The sequence below is a fragment of the Trichoplusia ni genome, chromosome 7 (assembly GCF_003590095.1).
Source record: "Trichoplusia ni isolate ovarian cell line Hi5 chromosome 7, tn1, whole genome shotgun sequence".
Taxonomy (NCBI): Eukaryota; Metazoa; Arthropoda; class Insecta; order Lepidoptera; family Noctuidae; genus Trichoplusia; species Trichoplusia ni.
The window spans coordinates 4781804-4798798 of record NC_039484.1 but is presented as its reverse complement, the minus strand read 5'-3'; positions in this window follow the sequence as shown (position 1 = coordinate 4798798).

Sequence of the window (16995 nt, the reverse complement as noted above, 5' to 3'; positions counted from 1 at the left end):
TCATCCACTCGGCTATCCGTGTAGTCAAAATAGTGGAGCATGAATAAAAGTTATGCCAGGATTATTAGAACTTGGAGTTGATTGTTACGTAATGAAAGCAGTTGCTATGCTTATATTGAACTGTTTTAGCCTATCTAAATCTCGAGCTAAACTATCTAGCAGTCCACTTAAATCACAAATACCTATTGCTTGAACACTATTGATATAACTTGAATCACAACATTGCGTTAACGGATTTCAGCACATACTCCAGGCAGCATCTGTCAGCTCTCTACTCTACACACACCTCAGCGTGCAATCACAAGACGTGGAACAAGCAACAAACTGACCACTGCAACTGCCGGACACTATCAACTTGTGTAACTCACTTTACTGCTGCAGTTAAGCAAACGAGGCAGCTGTAACAGTTTGTACTGGTTCGTGAATGTATGGGCCTCTGTTAAGGAGGTTTACATATAAAATAGGTTAGTCGATTCGATTGAGAATGCTCTGATTTTTTTTTGGAGAGACGTAGGAGATAAGGAGGTTTATATTGAGGAGTTTGTCATCGAAGATCCGAAGAATTAGCTTCACCCATCTGTTTATTGGATAAAATATATATTATATTGCTCCAGAATTTTATATATTTTAAATAATAATATCGAAGCTAACAAAATAAAGTTTATCTTTTGTCCATGTCTACGGAACCCTTAATCCTTATGTTGCGAGTCCTACTCACTCTTGACCAGATTTTTAATCATTCGAATTCCAAAATCACGGTTCATGAGACGCAGCTTTTTGGCAGACAGACATACAGTGGAGCTTCTGTAATAGGTATCCATTTTTATCCCTTAGAAAAAATATTTTATACCCCTTATTTTGTAACGAATTCTACTATAATATTTAGTAATTAGATCATCAGACATCCTGATAGCGGATTCCAAATAAAAGTGTTACAGACACAATTCGCAAAAAAAAACACAAGGAGAGCTCGTGCCAATTCCTCAATGACACAGCAATTTAAGAAAGAGACAAAAAATCTTTTAATCCCATGATTTAAGATAAGAACACTCTCACTTATCATTAGGACAAATTAGCTAAAGTGGTCTCTTCATCTTAAATCACGTGATTGTGGGAGAGAGATAGCGCTCTACATTATGTATATTGGCGTCTCGCTTACACAATCGCATCAGTTCTTTAAGAGCTTTTAGTACTGGTACTGAAGTGATTATTCAGCGTTTTAGTTTTTGCTTGACTAAATAGGTTATTATTTTATGCAATTTGTATGGAGTTATTAGCTTAATAATATCTGATAATGTAATTGGCATTCTGGTATTTTTTTTTAACCATAACAATACATACGTGAATTTTTCTTTAATTACGTTAGAAGATATTTGAGATAATATTATTTTGCATTTGTATTCGTAGTAAATTTCAATACAGTTGCAAGATTTGTCCATCAATATCCTAATTTTGTAATCGTTTTAGTTAGAGCAAAATATTTAAAGTTCTTGATATTTTTATTTCTGGAAAACTTTCAGGTCAACACAAATTCTAATATTAAGTGCTGGCCAGTTATACCTACGTTGACACTGGCTTTTTGTCGATATTATCATATTTACCATATCAGTAATGTAGTTTTAGTCAACTAGTAAAAATAGTCAAAAAGTGTGTCAAAAAACAATTGAGCATCACCAACAATACAAACATAATTCTGTATTCCAAACATTTGAACCAACATCAGCTCAAACAGTTCGAAATCCAAATATTCGCTTACTCATCCAATCCATCACGTGGATCGTAATAACACTCACTCAAATTAATACCTGCCCACTCAAAAATAGAATCGAAAAATTGACGACCAACTAAACAAGACCCTTCAACATTTCAACTAAGAACTTTTCATTCTTAAACGATGTCAAATTGTATGAACGTTAACGGGTTTTTTTAACCTGGTTGTATCTTATTACTACCTTATTAGAAATGTTAATTTTTGGGTTGTTTCGAGAAAAAAGCTTCGAATGGCATTTAGAGTGCTTTGAGGACCGCTATCGATATATTTACGAATAAACTCTTAGTTTTATTTTCAAATTATTATCATTTGGCTACTTTGCGCGTTGATTTGACGTTTAAATTGATACTTTTTGGTTGTTAGCATATTTATGTGGTGACGTGATGCAATTGTTGAAAAAGGCCGAATTGGGGTAAGAAACAATGTAGGGGAATTAGTTTATAACGTTTTATAAGCAAGCCCGTTTAAAATGTTGCTAGAAATTAGTTAATATTAATATTATTATTTGGATTGAATTAACTATTGCAAAAAATATTTTCATGTCTAAATATTCCATGCGGCCCGGAATAGAGAGTCGTGGTAGGATTTGGGGGAGGCCTTTACCCAGCAGTGGGACACAGTGGGCTAGAGAGAAAAAAAAAATATTTTATTAAATATTGCCCACCAGTTTTTCACTTAATAAACTAACACCTTCCAAGTTTAAAACAATTTACAGCCAATAACATAAAAAAATAATACAATAATCGTTCTAAAATCGAATCAAACAGCACTCAGGGTGAAGCGCCCAGTTGTCGGCCATCCGAAGTGCCCGTCAATTACATTATAAAAAAAAACTATAAAAAGTGTAGATTGCCTACTATTTTGTAGTACACGTATTTTATGAGATGTTTTTAATGTACAGTAGTTAATGTTAGTTTTTTGGTCTTTAATAATACATGTTTTAGTTATTTGTCATTTCGTCGCTCCGGTTGGTGTAAAACCGGCCGATGATGTGGTACTTTCTTCTTTTAGCACGAGTCTTTTCTTTGTTCCAATTGTGTGAAATATTGAATCGTTTTTGGATAAAATCATTTCCCTATTCGTGTTAGGCGATGCAATGAAAATACAAACAAAAAAATACGCAATTAACCTTAATTTAATATTTTTTTAAAACGTTACTAAGAAGGTTTTAAACATTACATCAGTTTTGTTACGAACATTGAAATTTGTCAAAGCCTTATAAACCAAATTATAATACTAAATAATAATACTTTACATGTAAACTTGCATATTTCAATATGATTGTAAAATAAAACTACACACTGCATTTCATAAACGACACGATTCAGATACAACATAATTCTTACAACGCATTATTCAGTAATTCGTGGAACATTTCTAAATCACCATTCATTCACACAAACGCTTGCCAAATGGTCATTCATACGTTAGCCACTTGAATACTTGTTATAATCCATTTTAGATTTTTGAGAAATATTTAGCTGTTGTTACAAATAAAGATATTTGGAAAGGCTTACTTTTACTTGCGTTTTTGGGTTATTAACGGCTTAGATAGTTTTTTTGATTTACAATAGTGTACTTGTAAAGGGTTCAGACTGTTTGGTGCCTCGCTGAGTGTATTATTACGGTGGATTTGTGTGTGTAATATCGCTTAAAATTATTTGTGTATTTTTTTCTACCTAATAAGCAAATATTTGAAAGCAAGTTTTAAGTATTTTTCATCATTTTTTTTTTCTATAGGCAGACACTATTATTCTGTTCATAACTTCGGTTTTATAATAACTACACTCCTGCGACTCTAATGCTATTCTTCCATATTTTTACCTCATTTCAACCTAACCAGTAGAAAAGATCATCCACAAAATCTTCTCTTTACTTAAAAACGCCAAGAAAGATTAAAATAAAACTCATAATCGTATCGTTACTGTAAACGAGAGCTTAATTAAGAAGCATCTTCATTAAGATGTTGGCGTTCAATCAAAATGATTTTACAGAAATAAATTGAGTGTAAACAGAGCGAGCGAAACGTGAAATAATCTTGTTTATTGTGAACAACGAACATCTCGCTCTAATCTTATAAAAGCACGGACTAATTTGTAGACAATTGCAGAGTTAAGGAGCTTGGGCGGTTAGTTCTAGTTCGGTGTTTCTTATTGGGGAAAGATTTTTGCGTTTTTTACTTATAATTTTACACTTAATTTTTTTCGTTCACGAGTGACTTCCAAAATTCATCATTCAGTAAAAATTTAAATGTGAAAATAAATTTATTAATTGATTATCATACTTGGATTTGTCTCTAGTGAAATATTCCTTCAAGCAAATTGAACAAAATTATTTGGGATATCTCAGTATTAACACAATAATCTAAAATTGAAAGTATCTTTGTTCAAAACGCCTTTTTATCAAAATCATTAAATTAAATCATAACAATAAACATAAATATCAATAATCGCACTCGTAAATAAATATCGAACTAGGAATAAACTAAACAAAAATTTCCCAAACAGCCGACTACCGAACTAGTACACCTTGTTGTTCGAGCACAATATAAAACAATAAAAAGCCTATTAAGTTGGAACAATATAATCTTCCTCCGCCCCCCTCTCTCCCCGCTACTCCTCTGCCTACCCCTGTCCCGCCGGAGCACTCTAGTCCAGCAAGCGGTAATTACGGACGCCTTGAGACGGAAGACACTAGCCTTATTTAGCACCTTCACAATTTGTTGGAGGAATGGTTTTTATGTAATCATTTTAAGATTTAGTTTGTTTTTTTTTTTTGTATTTGAGTTTGACTCTCATTTGTAATTTATTTCTGATTTGAAACGGATAATATATTGTTGAAGAGACATTAGGTTTATGAAAATGAATTCATGTCTTTTGACGAAATAATTTAAGAGCTTCACAAAAATCCTATTTCTCTATTATAAAATCATTTTGTCAAACAAAACAAAATCGTTACGCAAGTAATAAAATCAAAAACCTAATCCAAAAGATATTTAAATAACAAAAATATTGAATAAACAAAATACGGCAATTTGTCACAGAATAATTTGAGTCCCTAAATGAATGCCAAATTGAATCGTAACAACTAAAAAACCGAATAATGCATCTAAATAACAAAATGTTATCAAAGGGAACAAAAGCGTCTCAAACACTACGGGCGTTCGGCGTCCCTTTCGCGCGGGATATCGCTGTCCCGCTCACTCTAATTGTATTAAGCATCCATTTTTGTAAGCGCTGCGAGCCCGATCCAATTTCAAACTCATTTGTTAGAGCATAAAACAATTATTAAAAAACGCCAGTGATTTGGCGAGCAATTTTTGCCATTTTACATCACTTAACGTTGGTTACAAAAAACTGTGGAGTTGTTCGTTTTTTGTTAAATTGGAACTAACAGGCCTGTTTGTTTTTACGCTGCTTTTATTCTTGATATGGCTTTAGTGGATTGCTAATAAGCGTAGGTTTAAATTATTGTTAAAAATACCTAAGTATTTATTAAGACATAGTAATTGTTTTATGGAGCTGAAACATCGGTGTCTGCTCATTCGTAACTAATCTGACTTTTACAGTCCTAAGCTGCAAAATGAAAAAATTAAGAACAATACTTATTTACCTTTCAGTAAGAGATTTTTACTGGACGCCATCGCGTCAGTAAGATTTCTCTTACTAAAATACATGCTACTATAAATAACCTGTATTATTTTTCAATAAAAATATCTTTATAGAATCTCCTCTTTACCCACCGCTGTCCACTCTATGTACTGGACGCGTTTGTCCGGAGTTTTTCCGATATAATCGAATGAGCGCGTGCGAGCCGGCAACGGGTGCTTTCACCCTGCAGCCGCGAAACAATAACATTTGAGATGTTTTATTTGGTCACCGATCGATAGAATATTTCTGGTATATGGTTAATTTCTTCCTTTAAAATAATACTAAATTAAACTCAAATAAAAAAATTGACTTTGTGATTGTTGTATACATAGTTATTATATTCTAAGTTCTTCAAAACGCACGTTGTTGAGTTTTACCAATTAAATAAAACTAGAATTTAGAGAAGTCGAAGCAAGACATCATCAAGTATTTGATGTTTTCGATAATAACACTCAGTTGCCTTAATTTCCTCTTGTACAGGTCTAATGGAAGCAATTTTTAAAAAAAAAAACATTCCTTTATACTACACTATTCTAATTTCGTGTCTTAATGTAATATTTTGTATATAGAAATTGCAATTTTTTTTCTTTCTAACGCTTCGCACTTTTAATACCACATTATCACATATCATTTTACACTAATTGCTAATTGTACCAAATACTACCCATAACTAACGATTGCTTTAACAATTCTATACTTTCCTATTAATGTAACTACAAGATATACACTATACTGCACAGCACACTGCGATTGAACATGTTATTACCGACAAACGTGTACTTTACCCTGCGGGAGACTTGCGACAATCTCCATAGATTCTTTTGTGTTTTGCCTTTTTATTTGGGTTCTGTGAATGTGAAATGAAAACGTTTTAAATATGTAACTTATACTAGACTAAGTAATGATTTGTCAGTAAGTAATGAATTTAGGTACTGAAATGGAAAATAGATAACTCTTGTTGGGGTTGTCGTAAACCTCTCCTTGATTTTGTTTCTCCGTCGATACTAGCATCTATCTTTTGATAAAGACTTTTAGTGCTGCCTAATATAGATTTATAATCCTCCTAGGATAACAAATGTACAGGTAAAGATGGCATACTCATGCACGCACGTATAGTGATTTATGGTATGAATTTAAAATATAAAATTTGTGGTTTTAATTACACACAATTTCAAATTACTCAGAATATCTGTAATTAATATACTTTGTGGAAATAAACCTTTAATTTCATCATAATTATTTGAATAATTTGATAACAAATATGAAACCATGTCATCAAATCGAATATTTCCGCGAAAACACTAATATCACATAAAACTAAATAATATCGGTATACGGAACCTTTACAAACAAGAACTTTAAAGTAACAATATTAAACGGGATGTCGCCAGCGGGTGGCATGTCCCGGGTTCGATCCCCGGGCGGGGCAAAGTTACAGATCATGTCCCGGGGCTAACAAACTGTTGAAATCAACTCTGTATGACTAAAGGGGAATTAGATTTTAAATTTAAATTAACTGATAGAGTACAATTTAAGGGTAAGTTTTCAATTAAAACGGTATGTTAGTTGCAAGCAGAAAATATACAAAAGTTTTGTCGTAGCTCGCAGTGTGTAGCTTAATAATCGTAGCTGTAGCACGAAAGTTTTTGTGTCTACGAAGCTATCGTATTGACATATTTTACACATATTCGTGAAAATGAAGCCTTCAAAGTATATTGTTTGATTATTGGATTGAAGCGTTGTCAACATCATTATCAAGCTTGTATATTTTATCTCTTACTTATTGCATCCTTCTTTCTCCTATTCTCTCTCTTCCGATCTCTTTTATATCCGTATGTATCATAAAATAGATAAAATTCTAACATAGATTTAGACAGTCCGATGTGATAATTATAATCACTCTTCTCTCAAAATATTAATACCCAATCACACAATCCTTAACAAATCGCATTAAACAGCTATCAAACAGTTTCTCTTAGTCTAAGCGTTGTCGATGACATGTTCGTTATTATATTAGACGTACAAAGGGGCTCTTAGATCATAGAGCAAGTAACTCACAGAGTGTACACGCCATCTAGTAAAAAAATAATGGTGTTGTTTTTTTTTAAACAGTAATTTAATGTCAAAATAGATAACAGTTTAGGTACGAGTCGGACGCAAAACACTAAAACAAATTTGCAACAAGCCTCTCGGCTTTGTAGGTCACGGACACTAACTAACTCATTAAAGAACAAGTGTCTCAAATATAGGTACTATAAGATAAGAAAAATAATTACTAGGATCAAGAGGCTCTTCCCTGCTGCTGTTGTTATCATTGATCTAGCCTTTCCCCAACTATGTTGGGGAAAGGCTACCAGTCTAACCGGTTTCAGCTAAGTAGGTACTAGTGCTCTACAAGGAACGACTGCCTATCTGTTCTCCTCAACCCAGTTACCTGGGCAACACGATACCCCTTGGTTAGACTGGCTGTCAGACTTTTTAAGCTTCTGACTACCTGTAACGACTATCAAAGATGTAGGAATAACAGCCGGGACCCACAATTTAACGTGCCTTCCGAAACACGGAGGAACTCGTTATGACAAAGATGGTCACCCATCTACGGACCAACCGCGTCAAGCATAGCTTAACCTGTGATCGTTTCACTTATGCGGTTATAGCTTAGCCACGAGCTCCTCCCTGCTGCTGTTGTATTTTTACAAATTAACACATGCCATATTTCAAGCTGAATAGCAAGTAAATAAAATGAATTCAAAGAAAGTAGATTATAACAAAAACATATTAAAAAGTTTAAACTAGTCCACTTAAATGAACCATACCCTCTATATATTACATACTCTATGTCAAGATCGTATCGTTCCGATTAACCCGCGACCCGATTTCAAACGATTGTTAGCAGCAAATTGCTCGGATCTTAACAATTTGATCGTGTGATACCGTCTTAATAACGTTAGTGGATATTGTTGCTTTTTTGCGAATATACGACAGCTGTTTCCTTTTTTTTTGTTTAAATATAGAATTGTAATGTCATTGTGGACTGTTTTGATGGATATTAGACTTATTGGCAAGTAGTCGTTTTTAGATTTTGACCTATTCATTACTAAAGAATATATATCGAATTTGTCGTAAAAGGCTCGAATCTGCATTTTTGAATAAACAAATGAAGGCCTAAAAACGATCTGTCATGAATGGAGATGATGAATGTTTAATTACTACTGAAGTATTATTTAACCTGATGAATTAATCTTTTATATAAATAGTGACAATACTAATCCAAAATGGCTTGAATTTCTATTTTAAAATTGTTTTGAAATTTTACATACTCATTTACAAGGCCAGAGAATCGGCTACTACATATTTTTCATAACCCTAAGAGACAAGTATTGGCTAACCCAATATTTTTTTTATCCGACTCCTATGTTTTCTACACTAGAAATAATCTGTATGGCTAAACACTGTTTGCCGGGTCAACTAGTACTTTATAAAACCCACTCGTAGTCATCAAAAATGTCGTTCAAAATCACTATTTCTGAAATATGTAAAACACGCAATAGGATTAGGTACTCGTTAAAATAAAATCTTTTAACATAAATTATTCTACCACAGCAACATTGTTCCTGTAACAACAATTTGTAAAATAACAATAACACATAACAACTATTATTGCTAATCGCTCGCCAAATAATACATTTAAATGTATAGGGATGACAAATGTGGAGTTTACCCTATATAATGACGTCAATGGTTCTGCAACTTGAAAAAAAAAAGAACTTGGCAAAAATTCATGTCAGTAAAAAACGTTTCAATTACAAGTATTAGTTGAATTATCATCTGTATTATTTAAAAAGAAGATAAACTATATGTTCTTTTTTTGTAAGGACACGCGTTAAAGGAAAATATAATTTAATTAACAGCAGTATTTCGCTGGATTCTTATCTTCTATTTTTATCAACTCTAACATTTCCATCTTCCTTAATAGGCACCCCAATTCTTGACCAATAATAAAATCCGTTTTAATGCACAGTGGTACAAAACTAAAAGGAGAATGCCAAAAACTTTGACAACCGTGTACATTCAAAAACCACAATGCAACAAAACAAATCATATTACATATCCTCCTCTCACTCACACATCGTACATCTCACTCGCACAGGCTCCCCGTTGACTCGTTAGCGACGAATAAACCTTGTAATACAATAAAACAGAAAATAGTGTAAAAAATACTTGTTGCAAAATTTTTCATTCAGTTTTCTAGAGCTCTATCCCGTTAAAATAAAGCTTGTTTTTGTGTGAATGTTGATATTTTTAAGTTGGTTTTGTTTGCTAAGAGTGACATTTGTTTGAGGCGTTCACCCAATATGGCGCCAGAGAGAAATAAATTGTATTTTTAATTGGCGCGAATTTTCGTTTATGAATGGCGGTGAATGAGAGTACAAATGATTTTTTAACTAGATACATTTTGGGCGTTTTTTATTATTTTGCACTCGCAAAAGCAATTTGCAAATTATTAAATACGCAATTGTATACAGAATGTAATGTTTCAGTATAGTTTGACTTAGATAATAAAAAGCATATTTTTTTAAACGGCTTCTGCATTAAGTAACCTAATCCTTGTGTCAAAGACACCCAGACTCAGGACAAGCATGAGTGGTGCCCGTGGTGACCTTAACAACTCCGCTAGTCGTGCAGGCATTTATGTACCTAAACATGAACTCAGTCTTTGACAACTTCACTAATCTGTAGTTAGGCCTATAGGTGTGCATTTATTTTTAAAAGAGTAACTTCTGGAGTTTCTTGCCGCGCAATTAGAGCCATTACTACTACATTACTAACACTCTATGGACTATCTTGGTCTGAAATAAATTATTATTATTATAACTTTTTGAAAGAGCCTGTCAAACGGCCTACTTGAAATGAAAATCTTTTGATTTTGAATATATACATATCTTCTTCTAATATATAAAATTCCCGTGTCACGATCTTAGTTACCGTACTCCTCCGAAACGGCTTAACCGATTTTTACCAAATTTTATATGCGTATTCAGTAGGTTTGAGAATCGACTAACATCTATTTTTCATACCCCTAAGTGACAAGGGTTGCTCACAATAATTTTTTTTTTTTTGTACGAAATTTTTTGTTTTTATTTTTTTTTATAATGTAGCATTGAAAATTCATAGAACTAGAAAAAAAATCGGCAAAACAACGTTTGCTGGGTCAGCTAGTACATTATATATATACACTATAACAGCATGCCCCGATACTCTGCACAAATCCCTAACAAGTTAGAGTTGGATTTCGAATTGATCATTAAGCTTTCTCACAGCGGTTCGGCGAGTCCAGATTCAAATATCTGGAATCCAAGGTCTCCTCACGATATTTTTCTTTCTTAATGTTTCGACAAAATGTTTGCGGCAACCTTTTGTAATATAATCTGTTTTAGATCAAACATCGATATTCGAGTTTTTGTTACTTCATTGAAAGAAACGGATGTTTAACCATTAATTATGTGACAAAATCTCACCGCAATTGAATGTGAAATCAAGTATTTATTTTTAATTATGGTAGTGTGGTTTTCAATTCATTTAATGCAATGTAAAATGTAGGTTTCTGTGTGTAGTACCCAATAGTACAATAATGTAAAAAGAAAACACGTTTAAGTATCTGACTAAATATTCACTTTGGAATCTAAATCATGTTACGAAAAACTCATAAAACACGAGTTTTTCGTGACATGATTTAAAGGAAAGAAAGATAGGATCTTAAAAGATCTTAAACATTATGCCCTTTGATATTTCGTCTATCACTTTATTCTCTCTGAGTTCCGCTTAATAAATAGGCTGTCTCATAATGGCCTATGACCGTATATACATTTCAAGCTTATTTCATACCAAGAATCATAAAAGAATAGAAATTAATGTGTAAGAAACAGACTCATACTATCGGATTTCACATTACTCCCTATAGGTATTAGAATTTCGTATAATAACATAGTTCATATGGAAACAAAATCACAAAAAATGATAAAGCAAACAGCACTCGAACTTTCAAACACAAAACATCCTCCACGAAGACCTACAAAACAAACTTTAAAAACGTAATACCATCATCGAAATCTCTTGAACCAAACAAAAAGTAACACCACGAATAAACCGCAAAACTTCCAAGAAGATTTTTTTCACCAGACTTATCGACGACTGACCACTGTGCGGCGAACACAGAACAAATCGGTTTTGTATAGGATTTCAAACGTCTCCAGTTACTTTGGTGCACAATGAGACGTATGGAGTACAAAGGTTGGCACAAATGTTGGCAAAAACTTCTTGAAATGACCATTGCTTGGATTATGCGTTTGAAGTAGCTCATTGTGTTTTTGCGTGTTTATCTTGTGATTGTAAAGTCCTTGGTATTTGTGACGCTTCAAAGGTTTGTAGCCGATGGTTGGGAGTGATTTTAAGATGTAGGACAGACAATGTGACGGCGCGTTTTGAGAATTTTAAAATTTAAGCGGATTGATGTACTGTGTCAATTTTAAGAGATTGGAAAATTGTAGCTTTTAATTAAGCTTATGGTTAGACTTTATGTTTGTTATAATATTATAAGTGCAGATATTTTCTATATATATATATATATATAAGCTCGATAAATTTTTCACTGAATGAAAATAACATAAACCAAGGGGGCCCCACTCCTTTGTTGCCTCGAAGCCTCGGGGCCCCTGGGCCCCTAGATCCGGCCCTGTTTGAGTACTTAATCTATGACAACATGATGAGGTATGCAAACACTACAGGGTTTAACTCTACTACGTATGTCCAGTTTCTACATTGATAACCAGACTTCCCAAAAAAAGGTATTTATGTGACTCGATCATACCCATCATAAATATCGTAATTGATAACGTGCTTTAAAATTTGCCGCTCTGTCGCATCCATTATTGAGATGCCATTACAAGACGCATAAATCCTTACTCCGCCCATATTTTCAGACGCTCAATTTTATGTATATTGTACATACATGGCCCACACTACCAGGTGTTCAAAGGAGAGCCACGGTAGGGGGGATAAGGGGAGGGGGTGCCTGAATTCGATTCCGGGCTATTGAAAAGTTTCAAGAGGCGAAAAGCTTCGACAAACGAAGCTAAGTGAATTTCGAGCCCTCGGAATAGACAGGGTTGGATTCTGGGGTGGGAAAAAATGAAAATTGGTAATCGCAGATTTAATCTTGTTAAACTACAGTCGAAGATAATTAAAGTGCAGCTTCTCAAAATCCCGACTATATAATCAAATAATCTGAAATCTGTAGTTATATTTTATTATATGGTACACGGCAGTAAGGTCGATCCAGCAATTGCAAATTCCACGTAAACTTTATACAGCTTGTATAAGACGGCTTCATCGGTAATATTTAAAAAACATCTTTCGTGTAAAATTATTGCACCCAAGTGCAATAATTCTTCATTTTCCTTCAAGTCAAAACTCGGAAATAAAATGCACGTAGGTAGTAATGACGTCAGCTAGGAGTCAAAACTGTTTAGCTGAGTTCTTGCTTTCGTTACGAAAGAGGTTTATAGGATACATCTGAACGTTTTTTTAAACCCCCTTAGAGTTTAAAAAAAAGTTCAGATGTATCCGAACCACGTATAACCAATTACTTTGTATTTTCAAGTACGTCTCTGCACGGGCGGCTTGGTTCCAATTTTTATCAATCCCATTTCATTTCCCCTTACGAAAGTTTTCCTCCAATTTCGCGCTCTCGCCCCCGCCCTTTTAGTGTTGTACAACGGATGCAGGAATATATCGATACACGGTAAACGTCATGGCCTTTGATGAACAAATTGCTGTTGCATTGCTAATAGGTGGACGTAATTTACTGTTGGTGAATACAATTGGTTTGAGCACTTTATTTAATCGTATTGATTGAATTAAGTGTGACTCAGTTTCACTAAGTACTGTTTGTGATTCAAATGTTTTATGAATTTCTACTTAAAAGCTAATGACTTCTTTATTAAAAGAATTCATATAAAAAAGGATCACATGTGTTTGTCGCGAGTGTACCATTCTTTAAATGCAATTTCGGCTATCAGCTTTCTAAATATATCGTTAAATATCGATATATTTGAAAAGCTTCTATTTAGAGGAGTTAATTAAGTTATTAAATCCTTTTTTCAGGAACTGTTGTTAAGCGACTCAAGACAGATCATTTTAAGTAAGGTGACAATCGGAAAGACATTTGTCAAGCCATTCGCAAAAACACGCTACAAAAAAAACGACTATCGATAAAACATCATCACATCACTACAGTTTAAACATTAAAGTATTTCTCGAGAGACGCGGGCGTATCAAGCGATCATTTCTCTGTTATTACGCGACCAGATTCAATCGCGGACCGTTTACACCGACGCTTCCTTGATAAGTGACCCACTAAATTTGATAGGATCATCATACAATAACAAGAAAACGGATTCGTTTTACAATAGGAATTACTTATTTTATATAGTTTAGTTTTGAAACGATTGTAACTGCTGTAAGTATTGTTATTGATACAGTAATACTGGACAAGGCAGGATGGAAAATCACTTGGTTATTAAGGTCAAAGGGAAAGAAAAATCTCCTTACAATCTGCAATAATGTTTGCCATGTTAATGCCATGCCATTTAAAAACAACTAGAGGTGTTGTCTAACTAGTTATCTCTGGAACCAAAATCACAAAAGTCCACATAAAAAATATGAAACTTCATCGAACAAGTTTTAAATGTTAAAATTATATTATAGGAAATGTTTGATAAAAGGTTTGGAACATCGTAAAAGCTCAATTTTCAGTTGAATATATCCAAAAAGTAAGTATCTACTTAGTGCTAGCTTAAGTGTTTTGACGTTCTGTGATTCTAAAGCAAAGATTCAAAATTATTACAATTACAAACAGGTATTAAAAAATAGTAACACTCTTAATAAAAACTCCTTTCGCTATAATTGGTTTTGTTCGAAACCTTTCAAAGAGCAATTACAAAGTTCCGCCTTATTTATCGGACTCCCAAATAATTTAGTTCCGTTATAAAAAGCCTTTTCGTTTTTCACGAGAACTCGTGATTTCTTTTTAAATTAGATCGCTTCAGTTAATTACTAATCATTTAACTTGGTCGCTTTTGAAGAGATATTTTTTACCTAGCAATTGGGCTGTCAAAATCTGATTTTACTTTTACCCGTGAGTTTAGTTTATGATGTGTAAAGCTAAATACAAACTGGACCTGTAAATAGACCTGGAAGTATCTATAAAAGGTCAAGGGCAATATAACTGACGTGTATATTTATAATTTTATTTGACAGACTTAACACAGACAGCTTTAGGCTCGCTAACCTAGGTTACCTAACCTACTCTGGTTAAGATGACTCTGAGAAGACTAAGCTTTGAGTAGTAATAAAAACAGTTGTACGTTTCTTACTTTCTGTTACATTTAGTTCGGCTAGTTTCATTTTTTTTCCTAGCCTACTGTGTTCCACTGCTGGGCAAAGGCCTCCCCCAAATCCTTCCACGACTCTCTATTCTGGGCCGCATGGAACCAGCCTGCGTGGTAAGCGTTAATGTCGTCTCGCCACCGCTTCCTAGGTCGCCCACGACGACGCCGTAGTAGTAGCTAGTATCATAGGCTCATATATTTATTTAAATAAAATAAATAGCTTTTTGATCTGATGCTGAAGCTGACAGAAAAAAACAACACAACCCCGTCGAGTTTCGTTCAATTTGTTTGATTCTAAAAAGTTTGGTATTAAAAAGTTCTTAAACAATTCCTCTTTATTTCAGGTACCTAAGTACATACTAAAAGACTTTTCTCATAACTAGTTAACACCAAATATTGTTACTACTTTCCTCTACACACACTTTTATCAGCATACAAAACCAGCATCTTTCTTGAGCTACAAAAGCGTTATTGTAAAAGGTGTTAATGTGAGGTAATCCTTAGAGCCCGTGCACACGAGGCGACGGACCGCAGCGACTCGCCAATTACACGCCGCGGCCCCTACTCATCATCCGTCTATTGTAGTTTGTTTGTCTATACAGGGTGTTGTGGTGCGTGCGGTTTCAATTAGAGGTACGTTTGTGGTTTAAATATTTTGTAAATAATTTGGTTTAACTGTTTTAAATGAGATTTCTAAGTAATTTAAAAAGTTTATCTTAGGCTCTACAATTTCGTTAGTAAGTTATCGTAAATACATTTTTTTATGAATACTTATTAAAAAATCAAAAATCAAACGCCAGTCCAGATAAAGAAACTATTGATTTTGGAACTTCATTTCAGTATTACCGTAACTTAAAAATCGTAAGCTTTACCAAAAAGACATATCTACACACCTATTATAATAAAATGTATTTCATTATTAATTATCTTTTTATTTTTGTAATGCCGATACAACTCTCAGCAATTGGTTAAATAGTTAACAATTTTAACATCACCCTGTATACAAAAAAACACACTAACATCCGATAATTACACACACATTACACTCATCTAACCGTGAACATAATAATAACTATAACATTAGCACCTCTAATATAATCCTCTCATTCACCAACATAATTCTTTATTCACCAACATAATCGTTCATTCACCAACATAATAGCTCATTCACTCATTCGGTTATACATTGAACATATTTAACGGTTTACCAGTGATCCCGTGAGCGCAAACAGCGGGAGGTTGGTTTTATGTAGTAAGATAATCAGTTCTAATCCGCGGAGGAAGTTTTTTGGTAACAATATTAATATGTGTCTGGTTTTGAAGTAATTTTATGGAATAAATGGATTTAATTTTGGCGGGCATTTGATTATACATGGGTGCATGATTTCTCTTGCTAACGATAATTAATTGTTTTGAAATCTGACGTTTATAATATGATTCTTTGAAATGAAAAGTTGTATTTAAGACATCTGAGTACAATATTGTGATGATTTAGTTTTTAAATACATTTGAAGATAGTCACAGCCCAACTAAAATCTGAAAATTAAGTACTTGAATTGAATAATCGAACTGAGTTCATGAAGGATTGAAAAACTAGAAATGTCTTCTTTAAAGTTACTCTCGCTAGCAAGAATTCAACCCTTGTGTCGTAGTTTTTCGAAAACATTCAAATCACACCTGCGGGGATCGAACCCGCGACACGTCTGGCGTTTGGCGTGACGACCAGTACTACTCGACCATCCGTTCAGTCAAATTAATTAATAAAACTCTAGGTATTTTTATAATAGTGTTACAGAATAGGAAACATGATAATTCAGTATTTTTTTCTTAAAATCATTGTAGGCTTATAGACATTGCAATATTACCTAATTATAAGTCAAATAGGACGTTGATTATTACCGCGGAAATTGTAGAGAAAATGCATTCACTCCTATGCAATTTGGCTGTGGTACAAGACACAAGATTATCACTGCTACGTAGATTACGATAAGATGGTATTTGCACTGGCAAATGAGCATAAAGTGTTTTGGTTAAAAAAAAATTACGCTTTCATTTTAAAAAGCCTTGTAGAAGCAATAAGTCATCGATTAATTTTTAATGAGCATTCGTATATTTGGGGGAAAGT